Genomic DNA, 6,669 nt, shown 5'->3' on the forward strand with positions numbered 1-6,669 from the left:
ACCCAATATCAAAATTCAAAGGCCCAAATTTCCTCTGCAAGAAAGACTTGTCAGCATTTTTGGAAGGTCTATTTTCATGAGTCTTTGCCAGGTCATTGCAACACCTGGGTCCCCTGGTTTACCAACATACATTAGGGTCTTGCTTACTTAGCGGGCGAATTGGAGAAGCTGAGCATCCTAGAATGGTCAATCACGACCACGTCAAATTCCAAATTGGGTTGCTTGCTGAATTTTCTTTTGTTTTTTTTTTTTTTTGGTTTTGGCCTGAGATGGAAAATTTGACTGCGCCTAGCACCTAGAGAAGATGAAGCTTATTGGCTGTTGATGCTAGTGGAGATCAACACACCAACCTTGTTGCTTTGGGAAGGCACATTTTAGTCTAAGTTATCTTCGATCTCTTCTATCACTACTCTTTAGTCTGGAGTAATGGATAGGTTCTTTTGGTCTCTCTATTTTTCCTTCTTTTACTCCTGCAATCCCATTATCTTTACCTTGCCTCTGTCTCATAAGTTTCTTGGAGATGAGCTAGATACATGGCACTGGAAAGGGTGTAGGGATCTAGACTGAGCTGTTTCTTAACTGCTATTGGTATTATTCCCCACGTGATACTTTCTTGCATATCCACATGGTATTAATAAAGGTATTTGAGAATGCTTGGTATGATAATTAAAATTTGTCATTACAAGGATACACTTGGTATCTTGTCAAAGTTAACAAAGCCAATTCTTTAGAGATGTAAGACTCCCATAATTTTTGGAATACTCAGAAATTTTACCTAAAATTTTGTCATTCTAAGCAATCTGATCTCTTAGATAACAATGTACCAGTGCACATCTTGGGTGCCTCCTAACATACAAGATACCATTAAGATGATGGTGGACTAAATGCTTCTGGTGGTTGTTGTGATAGCAGTGATGGTGGGACCAGTATGCTCAACGTGATTTCTGATGTGTTGGAGGTGATATCTCCCGTGTGTTTTTGGCAGTTGATCTTGTGGTTGTGTTAGTGGGATTGAATAATTTATGAAGGATTTTACAATGAAATTCCTCATTTATTTCAAGCTCAATAATTGCACTTTATAGGAAATTAGAAGCCACGAATGGTTCAGCCTATCAGACTTAAATAGAAGGCTAATTTATGGGTCAAAAAGCATTGCTCTTCAACCTGTTAACCTGCTGAGAGACCCATGTCATTCGTATGAATAATGTGCCCATTAAATGCCCAAGAATCATGGCTCTTTAACTGGTAAACACAAGGGAGCAATTAAAGGCATTAAACCCTATGAATAATCCCTGCTGAATTAGATGTTCAACAATTTTAGAGCAGATAACATTAAAATATGATATCCTATAGTTAAGAAGTTGCTGGATCAATTTAGAGTTCGTTCCTTTGTTGCCAGTATTGCAGTTGATGCCAACCCTGACAAGTTCTGAAGTGTGGTCCAAATATTAAGAGTATCTGCAGAGGATTTTCTGTATGAAGCTCAGTGCATACCTGTTTTCCTGGTCAACACTAAGTCACTAACCAGTTTTAGTGCATTAGTTTTCTTTGGACTCATAAACTTAATATCACTATAAGGCTCCCATTTATGACTATGGAACTTTTGAGCGATTGCAGAAGTTTGTCATTGGTTGCTGCTGTGATTTCCATTGACCAAACATGCATAAAGTGAAATAGAAAACTTAAATGCGATTCTTGAAGCATTTGCTATTTGGTGTTTCAGGTACTTTATGACACGTGGACGAGCATTTTTCAATAGGCTGGGATGTAGCGCTAAGTTGGAAAAGGATATCTTGTAGAATTTAACACAGCATGCCCTGACGTTTGCATGTTTTTAAGAACATTCCTTGACTCAGATTTGTCAATCTATGTTATGCTTTTAGAAGAAATACAAAATGTGACTTTACATGGTTTCCAGTTCATATTTACGTCAACCATCTTTTTTGTTGTTTTTTTAAAACCTCAACATACTATATGCATTTACTTTGGTGAATGTTGAGGATTTGAATTTCGGTTTGTGCCTTATGTTATGGCGAATTATATCAGACTCCACATATTTTAAATTACATGCAGACATTTGTGTGTTGATGTCTTTGCTTCATCTTGAAGCCCTGTTTTTTTTTTTTTAAAATGCAGGTTTTACTTTATTCCTTGGATTCATAACCGACAAGATGCACCATTATCTTCGGAAGCTAATTAATTTGAGGGGCAATGTGAAGAGAAGGATAAAAGAGTTGAGACTGCTGAAGTTCATGTTGCTTCCCTCCAAAAACAAGCTGCTGATCTGCTACTTGAATATGACCGACTGTTAGAAGACAACCAAAATTTTCAGGCTCAAGTCCTGGGTAAAGCATAAAGAGTTGAGGAAATGCCAAGTCAGCAAACTGAGGTCCGGGAAGTAGATGTCATTCATGACCATCACTACTAGTTTTGTTGGAGAAGCTTCCTTGTTTTGCACAGAAGTGATTAATTTTCACCCCTTACTGAACTGCCAATAGCGGCTTACAGAGGTGTATGCCCAAGATTATAAATTTTGTAGTTCTTCCTCTGGGATCTCTTTTTCCCCTTAACTTTGTAGTTTTGTCCGCCTTTTGGGCCAAGAAAGAAAATTTTTCACTTGAGATCTCGCGGGGAAAGCATCAACTGGAAAGGCTTAGAAATTAAAATTAAAATTCTTCTAAAGGATCAAAGCCACCACTTGTGTTATCTAGAAGTTATTCTTCAGGCTCTTTGAAGTTACAAATTCAAATGTTTCTTTTTCTCCTTTATTATTGCATATATTGGATTGCAATTTAGGGACCCACTAGTTGGAAGGCATTAGCGTTGATTTTGGTCCTTAAAATAATTTATTATTTTTAATATCTTTTAGTATAGTTTTTTTTTGCCAACCTTCTAGTGTATTTATCATTTCATATACGTTCATCCTTATCAAAAAGTTGTTTGATCTTCCATGGTGTCTGTTTTACGCATCCCCTTTGATTCTAAACTCTTTAAGAACTTTCCGCATAACGATTGTTGAATTTTTCGTCTTGTGTCTGAGGTTGCATTTGCATCTTTCCATGTATTTGTATTCAGTCATTCTGGATCTTTACTTCATTTCTTTGGACCTCGTAATTTGCTGAGTGGCGAAAACCTTTTGAAAAGATAACAAAGGATCAAAATTCACATTATAGCAGGATGTAATGGTGTTATGATAAATAATATATGATGTGGGAAACGTTTTCTTGATGCTTTATCTTACTAATAAGAAATGATAAGTTATCCCATATATTTCATGTAAGAAATGATAAATGATCTCATATATTTCATGTGAAGTCCCCATGCGTAATTATAGTTCTAACAAGGGCAAAAGAGATCCAGTGTAGCCTAATCCTCTAGAAATCTTCTGGTAAAGCCATTGAAGAGTTCAAAGATAAAAGAACTAAAAAGGAGAAAAAAAGGGACCTTTATTTGGAATGTTCCAACCACAAATCTTTTACATGGTGGCTTTTGTTTTGTGGTATCGCACTACAAAAGTCATCATTCCCCATTCTCTGTTTTGTGGTCATTTTCTAATTTGATTTAGCTCCCTCATGACATCCATCATGTTCAATCTTTCTTTTGGTGATTCTACTGAACAAGCAAGTCCAATCTCAAATAACGAAAGTATAGACTTCTCGTCACAAGGAGGCAAAACAGTAAGTTTTTCTATGATGATTTCCTTTTCTTGCTACTCCTCTTTTCTGTTGCATGTGTTGTGTCAAAAGAGTCGAGTCTATAATTTCCAAAAGATTATTTGGATATGCAGCTTTGACATAGCCATGGAGAATGTTGCCGTCTTTGAACATTTCTTCTGTGGGTCTTCTTCCCATTAACATTTCCAAAACAAGGATGCAGAAAGAATATACATCACCCTGTGTTGAAATATTAGAACCTATTCCGTACTCTGAAAAATGTTACACAATTGTCAATGCTTAGAAATTAACTATTCTAAAACTAACAAAAGGTGATTTTATATATAAATGAATTTTAAGATAGTTAGAAGCTCAAATGAAGGCCAATCATACCTGGAGGAGCATACCCAACAATCCCTTTTATTCCAATTGTGCTGGCTTGCTTGAAAGAGCTGCCATTAATGGTTGAGAGAAGTCTTGCTAGCCCAAAATCACTCACATGAGCTACCATATCACTATCAAGAAGGACGTTGCTTGGCTTTAAATCACAATGAATAATTGGTTGCTCACATTCAAAGTGAAGATAATGAAGTGCAGAGGCCACTTCACATATGATGTGTAATCTTTGATGAAGATCCAATATCAAACACTGGTTTGTACTATCTAGATCAGGATGCAGCCATCTTTCGAGGCTCCCATTTGACATGTACTCAAAGACTAGTGCTTTAAATTCATGTCCTTTATAATCAATGCTTGAGCAACATGTTAGAATTTTAATTAGATTTCGATGCCTTATGTTTTTGAGGGCATTACATTCTAAGGTAAAACTCTTGTGAGCTCCCTTTTTTTGAAGATTTAGTACCTTTATTGCAATAACTTTGTCTTTTGATTCTAGCCTTCCTTTATATACTAAGCCAAAACTCCCAGATCCAATCAAGTTGTTGGCAGAGAAGCCTTCAGTTGCAATGTACAGATTTTGATAGGGCAGCTTGGAAAGTTGTGCAATTGTTGGTGTTGGTGAAGATAATTTCCGATTTCTTTTTTGCCTCCAATAGAAAGCAAGAATAAATATCATTAGAAGAGAAAAACCCAAGCAAAACCATAAGCTTTAAATTGTGGTGTCTTCTTTGCGTGTCAGCTTTTATGGCGCATGGTGGTAGGTGTAGCTCCGAAATGCCCCCATAAAGTTTGATATTTCTAGTTATTGATATTGCACTTGCATTACTAAAAACTCTTTTTGTTGATAGTTCACCATCCATCATATTGAAAGAAACATTCAAGTATTTAAGAAAGGAAACGTTTTGTAAGCCAATTACTATTGGCCTAGACAAGTTGTTTGATGATATATCTAAATATGCAAGACTCTTCAGGGAAGCTAGTGAAGAAGGCATGGATCCATTGAAGGAATTGCCTCTTAAGTTGAGGTATTCCATACTTGTGCACTCTCCAATGGAAGAAGGAATCTCTCCAGAGAGATGGTTTTTGGAGATATCCAAAGTGTTAAGGTGTTGAAGGGTTCCAACCTCAGAAGGCAAAGGGCCATTCAAAGAGTTATGAGATAAGTCTAGTAAAATAGACAAAGAAGAAAGGCCAAAAATTTGCAAGGGTATTGATCCATGGAAATTATTTTTTCCAAGGTCAAGGTGTTGTAAATAGTTCATGTTTGCAAATATAGGAGGAATTTTCCCTTCTAGCATATTTTCTAAGAAGTCTAGGATAGCCAATTGGTTGAGATTTCCTGCGGAGGTGGGTATCTCTCCTGAGAGTTGGTTTACCCTCAATGCTAGCAATTGCACCTTCTAAAGATTGCCCAAAGACGATGGAATGGTTCCTGATAATTTGTTTTGGTCTATAGTCAAGGTAATTAAATTTGTATACTTCCCTAGAGATCTAGGAATCGTTCCATATATCTGATTACCACCCAGGTGCAATCGAATGCGCTGGGTTGATAAATTTCCTATGAAATTGGGCAAAACACCTCCAAAATTGTTGCTGACTAGAGCTAAGCTTTCTAGTTTGCTGCAATTTTGCAAAGATGTTATGAAATTCAAGTCATCACTTGAATTGCTGCCAAGATTGTTTTCTTCCAAATTCAGCAGGCGCAAATCTTTTAGAGTTCAAGAGTTGGAACTTGCTCAACAAAAGAGTTAGAAGTAATATCAAATGCTCGAAGAGAAGATGCATTTGTTATGGAGCTTGGTATGGGACCTGAGATTTGATTTAATTCGGGAGGGTGGAGAGCATGTTATCTGGAAGTCGGGTCATATTCAACTGGTTTTCTGCTAATGATATGACAATGAGAGATGACATGTTGAAAAGTGAGCGAGGAAGAGCACCAGAAAAATGATTTGAAACTGCTGAAAAAATTTTCAAGTTCTTCAAATTAGCTATCTCTTCAGAGATTCTTCCTTCGAAGTGATTATAAGCTATGTCAACATTTGGCAAATAAGATAGATTCCACATAGAAGCTGGGAGTTTTCTAGTCAAATTGTTGTTATGAATGGCAAAGCTTTCAAGCTGATAAAGAGAGCCAATTTGGGATGGTATCTTACCTGTAAGATCATTCATTGACAAATTCAAGCGCCTCAGTTCAGTGCAACTCGTCAAGTTCTAGGGAATCTCTCCTTTTAATCTGTTGTACCCAAGAGAGAGTTCTTTCAACCTAAACAAATGTCCCAACTCTAGTGGGACTTCTCCATAGAAACTATATTATCTGTGAGGGAGAGATTTCTCAAGAAAGACATATTGCCAATGTGGGGTGATATGGTCCCACCTAGATGATAACCTTTCAGATTCAACTCTATCACTCGCTTATGCTTGTGTCCCCATGTGATTTCAGTCCAACTGCAAAAGTGGTTTGAACCATTCCAAGAGCTCAAGATCTCATTAGGATCGTCAGTTGTTGAGTCTTTAAACTTGAGCAAAGCCAAATAATCTGTCTCGTTTGATGCAGCTCTGATATGTTGGAAGCAAAACAAGTTTATGCAGAAGATGGTAAAGATTGATGCATGGAGGT

The 6,669-nt window shown here is 36.9% G+C and overlaps 1 pseudogene; it reads right to left on the bottom strand.

Moving 5' to 3' along the window:
• Positions 1 to 3,659: 3,659 nt before the first annotated feature.
• LOC114746862 (probable LRR receptor-like serine/threonine-protein kinase At3g47570) lies at positions 3,660 to 6,221 on the bottom strand (annotated as a pseudogene).
• Between the last annotated feature and the right edge of the window lie 448 nt (positions 6,222 to 6,669).

Source organism: Neltuma alba, unplaced genomic scaffold (assembly GCF_004799145.2).
Source record: "Neltuma alba isolate B1F8T4 unplaced genomic scaffold, ASM479914v2 tig00005120_pilon, whole genome shotgun sequence".
Lineage (NCBI taxonomy): Eukaryota > Viridiplantae > Streptophyta > Magnoliopsida > Fabales > Fabaceae > Neltuma > Neltuma alba.